At 46.8% G+C, this 13,103-nt stretch overlaps 1 protein-coding gene across 7 annotated transcripts in view; it reads left to right on the forward strand.

Moving 5' to 3' along the window:
* The first annotated feature begins 342 nt into the window (after window positions 1-342).
* HIVEP3 (HIVEP zinc finger 3) overlaps window positions 343-13,103 on the forward strand; it is a 276,516-nt gene continuing 263,755 nt past the window's right edge. For 3 of the 7 annotated variants that reach the window (XM_030039183.1, XM_030039173.2, XM_041129230.1), the window contains exons 1-2: window positions 368-460; window positions 1,606-1,715. The gene's annotated coding sequence lies outside the window, so the exon portion shown is untranslated. Of the gene's footprint in view, window positions 461-1,165; window positions 1,185-1,210; window positions 1,716-13,103 lie in introns of those variants that run through there. The other 4 variants (XM_041129228.1, XM_041129231.1, XM_041129229.1 and 1 more) reach the window with 4 other exon arrangements.

Here is a 13,103-nt window from a genome sequence, read left to right on the forward strand (position 1 = left end):
GAGCTGAGCCAAAGTCGTGCAGGGAAAAAAAAAAAAAACCCAAACCAAACCAAAACCCACAAAACCCCCTTTTCTTCCAGTTTTGATGGCCAGCCCTGTGCCCCCTGCTCCGGGCTGCGGTTTGCAAACAGCGGGGACCCGGCAGTCCCGGGGGGAACAGGCGGCCACAGGCAGGCACCGATGCTGGGCTGCTCCTGACATTTCCGCCTGCGAGTGCCCAGCCAATTGGCGAGGCTGGAGCAGCGACACATGAAATATGATGATTTTCTGCTGAAGAGGAGGAGGAGGGAGGGGGGGGGGGGGGGGAGAGGGTGGGAGGACCGCTTGCTCCCGATGGTTTGCATGCCGGGGGCTGCAGAGAGGACTGGCCAGAGAGGAGCGCGGGGTGCAGAGCCGCAGCACCCCAGGTATGGCCCCTTGCTCCCTGCTCCCTGACCAGGAGGATGCGATTGCCACCCAGGTGGGCCGGGCGCCGATGGCACCAGGAGAGGCACGAGGCTGCCGGGGGACGCTGCCGTGGGGTGCCAGGCCTGGGGACCCGCTGCTTTGGGGGGCCCAGCACCCCCCGGTCCCCCATGGGAGAGCTGGCTCCGCGTTGTCCTCCGGGGAGCTGTGCCATGCACGGGGCCGCCAGCGCTTTGCAGTGCTTGTTATTGGAGGGCTGAGCTTTTTGGGGGCTTTAGTTCGGTTTGCTAAAAACCCAAAATCCCACTCCTGGAAGAATGCTTTATTGCTGTGCCAGGGCTGCTCAGTTCAAACTTTGCAGCCTGATCCTTAGTTTGATGGGAAGCACTTGACAGAGCTCCTCTCTGCATGTCATTAACCCTCTCACACCACGGCTGGAACAGAAACTGTTAATACCTAAAATTCAGTTGCAACAAATTTAACCCTGATAAGGAGCGACCGTACAACTCCCTGAATCGCATCCAGCAGCTGTTCATTTTTATAATGACTATGCATTTATCCAAGAGCTGGGTGGCAAGTTTTCCGTTTATTATTATTCTCCCAAAGGGGGGGGAATCCTGTTAAAAAAAATATATAATAATACTCACGAAGAAAGACTGCTAGTGCAAACCACACCTCCCCCTGCTCTCACTGTGCTGCTGCTGCTGCTTTATTAATTTATTTGCGCCGTGAGTGACAGTCCTCCAGAAGTGATAATTGGTGCACTGTATCTTTAAAAGGTTAAAACCCTTTTCAAAAAGGCCTAGACTCATAGTGGGAAAAGACAAGAGAGGCTTTGGCTGGCTTTGGATCCAGAAAACAGCTGCTGATTAGAGTCTGCGTCTTCGGGCTGAATTTATTACATATTTTTCAGCAGCAGGGATTCTAGGAGGAAGCTTCCGTTTGGGTTTCTTGATCGTGGTTTATTTTTATTCAGAGGAATAACAGAGGAAGGATTTGTTCCGGCTGGAGCATGCTCACAACCTACAAGATCTCCCATTATTAAACTGCCTAGTTTGGGCTTTAATATACATGTGGTTTTTTTGTTTTTTTTTATTAGCGTTATTATTATTTGGCAGCGTGCATCTCTTTTTTTTTAATAATTTATTTTGAAAGGAAGCTGATCTCGTAATGAGCTTTCTCCTTCCTTACTTGAAACAGGTGCTAATGAAAGAATGCAAATAGCACCGGCTGAGCTGAACATTTCATAAAGAAGGGAACAGCCACCGACCCAAAACAGTCCGGGATCTGCCTGCTGGCACCCAGCAAAGGTAGGCACCGGGGGTTTGGTTGTTTTTTTTTGTTCTCTGCGTGCATATTTGCAAATGGTATATTTTTCTCCCCCCTCCCTTGCTGCGGGTGCACAACCGGACGGCGAGATTCCATTTTGCCTCCCGAAAGGTGTCAGGTTGCCACCGAGACGCTCGCCCGCTGCACACCGAGTGTGCATGTGTGTGTATATATATATATGTATGTGCGTGTGTGTGTATCCCCTGGGTGGCCAGCGCTGGCAGCCGTGCATGGCGCGATGGGCGAGCTCCCCAAGCCCGAGGTAACCTTAGCGGTGTCAATCAGCCCACAGCCAGCCTGTAACCCTGTCCCCGCCACGCTCGCAGCTACTTTGCTGCTTGCTCCTGCTTAATTAGCCCTGGCTGTCGCATGAATTTATCGTCGCTTGACAGCAACTTCATTTTCTCCCAATGTGCACAGATTATTATTATTTTTTTTTTTCCTTGCTGGTGGGAGGCAGGGCTGGGGGGTGGTGGGAGGTGAACGCCGCATGTGTTAGCGACATGCAAGATCGACACAGGCGTGCAGAGGGGCACGCGCCTCCGCCGGGCACCCTGGCCGCTGCGTCGGTGGAAAAATGGACATGTTGCTCTGTGGGGAGCCTCGTCCTCCTGGGGCGATGCCGGGTGCCTGTGCCGAGGCCCTGCTTTGCTTCCCATCCTGCATTTATACTCGCTGCAGAGTGGAAGCAGCTGTTACCTGATGCTACAGCGTGTATGAACATATTAAAAAAAATATATTCCTACCTTCATTTTAACAGCTAGATCCCTGCCTATGGCTGAATCCCCTTTTGCCTGTACAAAGCCTGGGCACTGTTTTTTTCACCCTGCCTAATTTTATTTGTGCATGCTTGGGGCTAGCATTCGGGCAGCGCTGGGATATTACCCTCAGAGGTTTGTCCTTTGCTGGGGAGCTTGAGTTTTGCCCCGTGCTGGTGGGCTGCTGTGGCAGAGGCAGGTGGAGGCATCTGCAGCTGCTGTACGGCAGCCCCATGCAGTACCTGGCCATGGCTCTCACTCGGGCTCTGGGTTTTCTGCCGTGTTCCCACAGCTGCGAGCCTGGGCTTGCAGCAGGGACTGCAGTGGCCTCTCCAAGGGCCAAATCCAGCCCTCGCTGGGATCATCCAGCTCCTTCGGCCATATGAACCTCTCAGGGCAGAAATTAGCCCTTTGTCTGGAAGTTTACATTTATATTTTGGTGTGTTTAAGTGTGTTTGAGCAATATATTTCTTTTCTCTGTGTGCATGCAAGATTAATTGTAGTTTTTTTGCCTGACTGTCAAGGAAAGGATCTCCAAAAAGTTTAGCCCAATTAATTGTGCGAGCTGAGGGTGGGCAGCACATGAAATAAAATACTTATTTTATATAAACAACCCCTTGAGGCTTCCTAGAAAGAGAACTTGTGAATATCTAACCTGACAGATAAAAAGTAATCAAAACTGAATATGCACTCTGGTCTGTCCCCCCCTTCCAAAAGCAAATAATTTTTAATTAGGAGCTTGATATGGGGTATATACAGGAGAATATGATTAAAATATGCTTTGGAGCCAGCAGTAGGGGAATACTCCTCTAAGCCTGGTTTTAGCCGGGCGCGGGGCTCCGAGCACCTTGCGTTCCCTGTCCTCCTGCTCTGCCAGAAATGGCAAATCCGAATGCTGTCGGGTGCTGGCAACCCCCAGCCTTGTGCTTTGGGGTGCAAAGAAAACGGATGTTTCCCCAAACCTCGCACTCCCTCATGCCGAGCCAGTGATCCTCGGCTCGCGCCGGGGCTGTGTGGTCCTGCGGGGATGGGACTTTCTCTCTGGTTTTCACGCCATGCCAATGAAGGAGCGTGCTCACCGCTACTTTTTTTTTTTTTTTGTCGTCTTCTTTTGGAGATTGCAAATCCTCCCAGCTGCAACAAAACATGGGGGGGTCGGTCTTTATTTCTCTCTCCTTTCTGCCAGCCTGCTTGCTTGGCGGGATTTCTGCAAAGCAGTGCCATGTGGGAGCTTGCTGCTCGTCTCCAGTCCCGAGCTCTCGCTCCTCTCAGGCTGGTAGGAAACGTTTTGGATGAGAAACCGGTTCCCTGAGAAAGCCCAAGCGGGTGGTAACTAGGGAGGGGGAGGATGGGAAGGTGGTGTTTTTCCTATCAAATCATCTCCTGTACAGGGAATGGGCTTCTGCTCCGCTGCCTCTGGGGCCACGAAACGCTTTGTGCATTGCCCAGCCCAAACCCTCCTCGCGGCAGTTTGAGCAGGACACAGCAGATTTTGTCTCATGCTGTACCAGAGCCAGCGTGCTTCTCTGCAGGGATAGTGGCATCTGAGTCCTGCCAGGACTTGCCCTTTTACGAGGTCTCTGTAATACCTTGGGACTGGTGGGAGTTGGTGGCCCTGCATCACTCTGACTTTTAACCTTTCACCACCTCCTGAGAAAGGGAAATGAAACTGTTTTTCTCCAAGGCACCAGAGCCCAGGTCATCTGATGGTATCGTGCTTGCAAAGGGTGCTGTTCATTATTTTGCTTGAAACAGTTGTAAATCTCCTATAAACATACGTAACATGCAAGGTTGTGGCTTTCAAATGGCTCTGCAGCATCTTGGCCCATTTCTGGTAAGGATTGTGGCTGGCCTGTTCAATTGAGTTGTATATATAGGGGTATGTGCTGGGAATTGAGAATGCTGTTGATGGGCCAAGAAGTTTTGTGGACCCCTGGAGGAGCCCGGGTTCAGACCGCTTTAAAGGCTTCCTCCTCAGTTGCACTTTAGTTCTGGATTTCCACCTGGCCCTGGGATGGTCCAGCAATTATCAGAAATCTCAGCTTTCTGTGTTCAGGACATGGAGCTGGTGAGGAAGGGATCAGTGCCAGGAGAGCAGGAACATAATATTGACCTAAACCTATCATTTTTAATTGGACCAGCTGGGAGTGAGTCTTTCTGCCTTGTGCTGGTAGAAGCAAAAACCACTCTAGACTTGTTTGGGGCTCAAAAATATCTGCTTTCTCCATGTAAAGCTAAATATCTGAAGCTGGCTCAGTTAAGGCAGATGTGTAACATGGGTTAGTATGGATGCACCAAAGAATAGTACATCCCAGCATGCTGATTTATTTGACTGTTTAAGGGTGTACATTGTTATCTGAAGAGGATCTTCAGAAATACCTAAGAGGGCTGGTTGTTGCTTACCCATATTTAACCATAATACTGACCTTACTGCAGAAGGGATGTCAGAATTCGTAGGCCAAATCTCTTCATTTAGTTCTTTGAAAAGCTCAGAAACTTTTATGCCAAGAATGGAAACATAGCAGCTACGTAAGTCATGGATTTGCTCAACTCTGGTCTCGGTGGTTAACTGAGGTGTGGGGCAGGGGGGAAGCAGCATGGCCTTTTTTGTTCCCATTTAACCTTTCTGCCTCTTACTTTTTCTTCTGTGTGGGAAATGGGGAGGAGGAAGGGGGAGCCATTTGGCCAAGATCTCAGTGTGAGTCCCAGGCAGATTCAAAATACAAGTAATAAGTTTTGACTCTAAGCTCCAACTGCAGACAGCAGGGCTCGCTTTTTTTTTTTTTTTAGATAATTATTTGCTGGGCAGACACCGGTGCTGTAGGGAAATGCATGGGGGAACATATTTTACTGTATAGATAATCCCTGTTGCTAGATGTGTGTTGTTGCACCGATGATCCTTGCTGTGAGAAGCAGGAGCAACCCCAGCTCCTGGGGGCGTGGATGCTGTGGTGGGGTCTGGGCCGTTTGGAGGTGAACGCTGCAACCGGCTGCTGTTAACAATGACTTGAATAATTTAAAGAGGCACGTTGCATGCAGTGTGGCCAGCTTGGGCTCTCAGGGGGCCACATGTGAAAGCCCTCGTGGCTGAGGGACATGGGATGCTGCTGGCATCCCCTGGGATCAGAGGGAGGGGGAGGCCCAGAAATAGCTCCTGGGATGGTCCCCAGGAGGAGCCCAGCTGCTGCTGGTCCCAGCCTGGGGCTGGTCTGGATGGGTTGTTGTGACCCAGGATGGCCTAATAACCCTGACCCTAATGGTCCTAGCTGATCTGCCTCTCCCTGCAGCTGGGAGAGGAGGATCTCACAGCCCTGCTGCTCCAGGGCTACTTGCAAGCTCCCTACATGGGAATCCCATGGGACTCGAGACCTTCAGATGGGTTGTCTGCCCCTCAAACAGCCCAGATTTTCAGTGCAGTGGAGAGATTGTCTCTTGCTTGCTTCCCCTCCTGTGTGCCATCTTTGAAAGGAGCTTGGTCAATAAAATCCGGTGGAGGAGACAACCGCAGGTGGCTGGACCGTCTCCTGTGTCTCTGGAGGAAGGACCCAGGGCTGCTGCTGACTCACGGCCCTGGTTTGGGGGCTGCCAGCAAAAAGAAATGAGTAAACCCTGATGTAACAAGTGATCTGCTGAAAATAAGTCACTGTAGAGTTTATCATTCTGTTAAAGCGCGAGTGAGAAAGGCGAGTGCTGCTCATGATGATGTCAGGGATGATCTCAGAGTCCTTCAAAATACACCTCTGCTACAAACAAAACTTCTAACCCCCCTTTTTTAGTTGCCTTTAGAGTTTAAGCATATTGTATATAACCCGGTGGGTGTTACTGCTAAATGATGGATTTGAAATCAAAAGGTCTAGTATGTTTGAAATAACCAAAGGAAAAATTGATAGAGGTGTGATTGGAGATCATATGGTCTTTTAAATAAATGCTCCTGTGCAAAAGAGCAGACTCCTGGGACCAGCTCAGCTGCGCAAGCATCATCCTGTCCTGCCCCAGTCCTGGTCCCTCTAACCCACATCCTATGTCATCTGTGTTTCAAAGGCATTTCCAATCCTTGCCAGCCAGTTCCCCTTTGCCTGAGTGTTTTAGTCCATGAAAAGAAATTTATCATCCCTCATCTCTCTCCTTAAGGCCCTTACCTCATTCTGTGTTGGTTGTCAAAGTCATTGCAGTCTAGTATGTTGCAGGCATGTTCCCATTCACCCTGTTTTTCGTTGCTTTACCTCATATTTTTAAATTTTTTTTTTTTTTCATCCTGGCATCATAGTGAATTTTATGGGAGAGTGAAAATTGCTGAGCCAAACAGGTTGTTTTGTTTTTAATGGCTGTTCAAAAGCAGTTTGGCCAGGTTTCTTCTGAAAACTCTTCGCTGCAGTGAAATCTGTTGCTAGAAATGAATTCTCCAGATGACCCTGTGCAGCAGGGACGTCTCTAAGCAAGCGCAGGCAACGTCTACCTTACTGATAGTTGCATTTGATTATAAATTTGATTAATTCATTGGACAGTAATTTTATGCAGTGGAAAAAAAATCTACCTGGCAAGTGAAGGACGTACTGTGCACCCATGGCAGATTGAAAGAAAATATTTAGAGTGGCTTCCTGTCTCCAAACAAGATGTGTTGCCATGCCAAGAGAAAGCAGTGAGTAAGGTGGCTGTGTGGGTCAGACCACCCAATACAGGGGGTGAAAACTGATCTTGGGCCAGCTTCAACAGCGATGAGAATGTGTGCTAGTGTGTGTGTGGCTCATGGGCTGCAAGGTGCATGGGGGCAGTCAGCAGAGCATGAACCACAAACTTAAAATAAATAAATAAGGTAACGAATGGAAGATATTGCTGTGAGAACCAAGTGAGTTGTTTTTTGGAGCGCTGACTATATACCTGGTTTGGTTTATAGTGAGAGCGAAAGACGTGCTTCTCAGTTGGGGCAGAAATTATATTATTTTACTCCTCAACTATGTTGCGGATTAAGCATCGATGGGATTTAGTTTCCCCTTGTGAAGCCATGGGGACCTGGAAGCAAAAGTGCTGTTGAATGTTGTGCTCCTAAACTGCATAGCATATGAAATTATGTCTTCCTCTATCTGTGAAACGAGGCACCTGTACGTGCTCTCCCAGTGCAGGGGGATGGTTGATGGTTGGGTTGATGCTACCGAAGGTCTCTTGTACTTCCCTACACTATAGGCAGTTTAAGAGAAGAAAGACTCCTTGTTTCTGTTTTTACAGAGACGTATCACCCTGTAGGGCAAAAAATTTGTTCCTTGACTTCAGTTTCTTATTGGCACCTCAGGAAATGCCAGTGCTACGGGTATTTGTGTGGCACGGGTGTAGCTAGCGTGCTGTTGAGCAGGAAGGTGCTCTTGCTGTTTGGGAGATTTCAGGGTGTTCCGTCATACAGAATAGATGATAAAATCAGAAAAGAGATTCCCTTCAGTGAATTGTGCAAAGACAGTGAACTTGGGCAGTCCAGCGCGGGCAGTGTGCTTGGTTGACCATGGGGCCATGAAGCAGAAGGCTGGGCTGTGCTCATGGGGATGCTGCGGGGAAGAGCTCCATGCTTGTTTCACCCCTTACTGTATTTCCATGCTCAAATTTCAACACCCCTTTGTCTACTGGCAGGGATTGATAATATAAATAACAAGGCATTGCGGTAATGTAAATAACACCAGACCTCAAAAGTGTTCTGGAAAACTTGCACGGGGAAAACCAGGAAGGTAAATAAACTCCCAGAATAGCTAATTTACCTCGAATTTGGCTTATTGATGAATACAGGAATGCGACAAGGTATGATAAAGCTATACAACAGCTGTGTGATTGTATGCCTGCAGCTGGCAGGACCTGTATTCCTTTTGCAGTTGAAATTGTGGAGTGCAATGGGGGCATGTTCTCTCCTGGGTAAATCAGCTCATCGGTTCTGGCGTTGCCTTGCATTTCCCAGTGCTGTCTCCTGGTGTGATGTTATTGCTTATGAAGATTTTGCAAATCATATGATAATCCTCAGATAGGGAGGACTCTAAGGAAGCTGAAATTAGTCTGTATCCATAGTTATTCTGCACTTTGTTTTGGGATGCTGTGTACACTTTTGAGGCATGAACCTGTCCCTGAGCACTCTGTTGTTCCTTACAGTGGAAAAAGTTGGGTAAATTGAAAATCAAGAGGCTAATTTTCTCAGCTAACTGTACATAACAGGTTTCTGTTGCTTCTGTTGCTATTTCTGTCAGTGTTTGTGTATTTTTTTTCTCAGTCATTTGGATTTTGCTCAGTGTTTGCCATTGCAAAAGCTGCTCATGGACTGATGCTGTCTGAAGAAGCACAGTCCCAAGTCAAAAATGCATATTAGGATAAAAATCTTCATTATGAAAAAAAACCCTTATTTGGTTCTCCATGACTGAATAACCATAAAAAGAACTTGGTACTTAAGAGCAAACTGCAAAGGTGGGGGGGGGGGGACTGCAAAGGTGGAGGGGGGAGAGGACGCCTACATTAACACCACATAAAGGTTGCAAAGTTAAGCAATCAAAAGATGGAATAAGAAAGTGTTAGGTTGAATATGTAATTGTCACTTCCCTTTGTCTGTCTGATGTTTATCAGAGAGAATGCAATCTTGTGTTATTTACAACTTTCAATAAATAGATATTTAAGATAAGCTCGATCATGTAATTAAAGACTTTTGACACATGGCCAGATGCTCTGCCTTTATGTTTGTGTAAATGAGAGCAGAGTGTGGCTGTGTACCACAGTGCCTGTGCTCAAGTGGCTTAAAAAAATGGCTCTTTGTCCCAGTCTAACTGCATTTTCTGCATCTAGATGGTATGGAGGGATGGGACCGTCCCCTCCGTGGGGCAGAAAAGGGAAACTAAAAATTGTGGTGATCTAAACTTGCTAAAGGAGACTAGATGTGTTTTTGCAATGTGTTTATAAAAGGTGTGCCCTCAAGCAGGAGAGTTGCCCTGATTTTCCAGACAGTGTTTCAGGAAGGAAATTAAGCTCCCCAAGGGACAGGTGGTGACTCCATCCTTGCAGCTGAGTGCTGTGCTCCAGGAGTTGGGGCTGAGCTTTGCACTGGGCTCCTCATCTCACAGGCTGGGTGGGACTGAACCCGAGGTCTGGGGCAGAACCCAAGGTCTGGGGCAGACTTTGCCCTTGCAGCCTTCCCATGCCCTGCTGGCAGGGTGACACTGCAGAGCTGGAGCTAGTAAAAGGTCTCACTGGGCTAGCAATTGCAGAGCCCAGGGTGCAGTGTTGGAGCAAGACCCGGAGCGTGCATCTCATGGAGAAGGGAGCTTTGGGGACTTTGGGGATGTTTTGAGCCCAGCTGGACCTGCTGAGGAGGAATTAAGAAAATAAAAGCGCTCCTTGCAGCTAAGAGCTGTGCACCTCAGCGAGATAGGTGGTTAACTTGAAGCGTGGGGGCTTGAGTGTCCTCCTTGCAAAAAATTTGCTTGAGTGGGGATAATTTTGTGCTGCAGAGATGCAGATGAGAGTGGAACCCATCCTGGCCTCCTGGAAGAGCCTTCTTGGCCCTTGTGTGTTCCAGCACACCCTGCAATACAGAAGTATTGCTCGAGGCAAGTATCTGTGTGGCTAATGGGGTCTTGTTATTGAGCTTTTCCAGCACCACATGGGCACCTTGGATTTCACATCCCCAGAGGCATCTGTGGGCTTGCAAATAGGTGTAATCCTAAGAAGAGCATGACAAGGGATACTGTATTTTGGTGATACAACGCTGGAAATAAGAGTAGTAGAAAGGAGGAGAGGAAAGCTGAATTTGTAGGGTTTATATATCGTCTACTTTTTCTTAACAGGGTGAAATTGTTGCATTAAGTTTTTGTGTAATTGCCTATGGTACTTTTTTTCTCCTTTTTTTTTAAAGAAGACAGAGTTCTTGGTGCTTTAACTATGGCATGCTGCTCCTTTCAAACTTTTGCCAATAGAAATCATCTGTAAACTCAGTATTTATAGACGTGGTACTGACTGACTTTGACTTTAAGTGTTGCTAACAAAATATTTCACTCCTGCATACGTATTTCTGCATTTGCACCATACTAAAATCCGTGAAATGGTACAACCAGCTCCCAACAAGCAACCCCACTTGCTTTTTGGGGAATGTTTTTTAGCAGTCTAAACCTTTTTAAAACCTTAAAGCTGCATAAGCAGCTTAAACCAATCTAAAGCCTTAGATCATTTTAAACAGCTTGTGCCAATATAAGGACTTAGATTATCTTAAATACCTTAAACAGATCTAAAGCTTTACTGAAAGAATTTGGCCAGTCTCAGATTTGGTTGATTATTTGATTGATTTCACAGGTACTTTGGTCACCACCGGGTGACTCTGCCCAACCACTCCTGACTGGAAGATGCCCTGATTTTCTCTATCTTGTGATTTTTACACTTCGGATGTTTGACGCTTTGACATGTGAACGTGGCAGTAAAATCTGAATCTGTAACCTTAACTCTGCCCTTATGCTTAGGTTATGATCATCTGTAAGTTCTGTACATGGCCCCAGGTTATTTTGGCTAAATATGTATCTAATTTGCAGGAAAAAAATGAATTCTATTACACCAGTTGAGGATTTTCAAAGAATCATGAGCGCCCGAACTGCCCTTTGCAGTCTGGATTCTTATAAATTGCTTATATAGCTTTGAAAATCCCATCTTCAGATGTGGTAGCTTAATTAAACCTCTTTAAAAATGTACATAAACAGAGGAATGAGTCCAGGCTGTGACTTAGGTTAATTTGGACATTCTTTACTTACTGCCTGCTCCTCACTACCACATCTTCATGGTGTTAATGTAGGGTCTAATTCTTCCTTCATTTTGCAAAGGAAAATTGTAAGTAATTCAGGCTCGAAGAGTTGGGGGCTTTTGTTTTTTTCCTAAATTAAATTCGATGGAGTTTCACTTCCACACCAGCCAGCCCTGAAAGGCTGAGTTACTTGTTTTCCCTTAGAGCACAGCGGCACCAAAGCTCTTCTGAAAGCTGAAGGAGCACCAGCCCCAGGAATATTTTCTTTAGCAGATACACTGATAATAACACTAGAACCATAAGAAGACACAGTCAGGGAAATTTTCCACTTGAACTCCTTAGCTGAGAAAAGGAGCCGACGCGCTTCCCTCCTGCTGAACTCTCGGATGCGATTTGTACACCCGGGTAGTTTCCGCTCCCCCTTGACCTGAGCTGCAGTCCCTGGGGCAGCGAACCAGCCTTTCGGCGGGTTGGGCTATGATGTTGCTCCAATCCCACTTGTGCCCTTGCTGCTTTGGCCATGCAGGGTGAAATTTATCTGTATCGTGAGCACCGTGGCAAAGGGGGTTTGTATGAAAACAGGTGGGGTTTTGTGGTGGTGCATGCGAAATAGTGTTAACCTTAAGCTCTCTTCTCTGTTACTGTTTATCATGTAGTATTGGAACAGACCTAAATAAATTGAAGATGAAAATGTGACAGTTCATAGGAAAGACTAACTTGGAGCAAAGCTGGTATCTCCAGCCATCGGCCTCATGGGCTCTGCCATGTGCAATATCTGCTTTTCAATCTGTCCTACATATCGGTAAAACAGATGCACACAGTTCTCTGACATTACAAGGAGACAGGATTTTAGGACTTTCACATATGAAAACTGTTTTAACTTGCAAGAAACTTTAGAAAACTAAGAAAAAGTTTCAGTTTCATTTTGAGATACATGGTTGTTTTTTCAGGCTTGGGTGTTAGATTCCTAACACAGGTTATTCACAGTGCAGCTGCTAATAAGTTCTGGTCTCCTGCCTTTTATTCACTTAATAAATTAATGTATTTATTATTCATAGAAATAGTAGGTGAGTGCTTGCTTGAATGTGAATTGCTTGCTTTCAGCCTGCCAAGCTCTGAATTCTCTTGTAGATAGTGTCATTCATACTTAGAGCAAGAAGCCTGAATGCTACCTTGGTATCTGTGAGAGTATCTAGTGGAAAAATCTGGGATTTTACAAAACACCTATTTTTTTTACAAAGTAAATTAACAAAAAACAACATAAAATACATCCAGAAATTCCTGGGGGTTACACAGTACTGGAGATTTCAGTCCAAGCCTGGATCCTTGAGCAGCTCACTGTTGGTGCAGCTCTCTAGTACATAATTAATAAAGTTCCTTTCCTTTCTTAGAATATCTGGCCCACGGAGTTCAGGATTAAGTTTGCTAGAAATGTAAACACATCACAGCTGGGTAAACCGCAGCTGAATCAGGGCAGAGAGAAGAGCAGCCTTTTAAATCTGATTTTCTTTCCTTTCTGACTGACTTCCCCTATCTATAACCTGGTGACTAGGACTGGGTTTGCTTCTGTAGCCATCCTGCAAAGCCGTGCATCTTTGCACCTACAATGTTGGTGCCCGTGTCTGCTTGGGTGAGATGTGGCATGCTGGTCGCTGTTGGGTTTCTCCTCTTGCTGCAGATCTGGGCAGGAGTGAGCACACTGGTTTTGGAGCTGGACTGGTGCATTTGTTCCCTCCTGTGGAAACCCACAAAGTGCCTGCTTCCTTGCTAGTGACAATTTGGTGCAATGGCTTTTTTTACTCATCTTAGGTGTTTTTACCTTTTTTTACCCTCGGTTTGCTGCACGCTCCAGAGTGCTCTGAGCTCTG

The sequence above is a fragment of the Aquila chrysaetos genome, chromosome 16, assembly GCF_900496995.4.
Source record: "Aquila chrysaetos chrysaetos chromosome 16, bAquChr1.4, whole genome shotgun sequence".
Lineage (NCBI taxonomy): Eukaryota > Metazoa > Chordata > Aves > Accipitriformes > Accipitridae > Aquila > Aquila chrysaetos.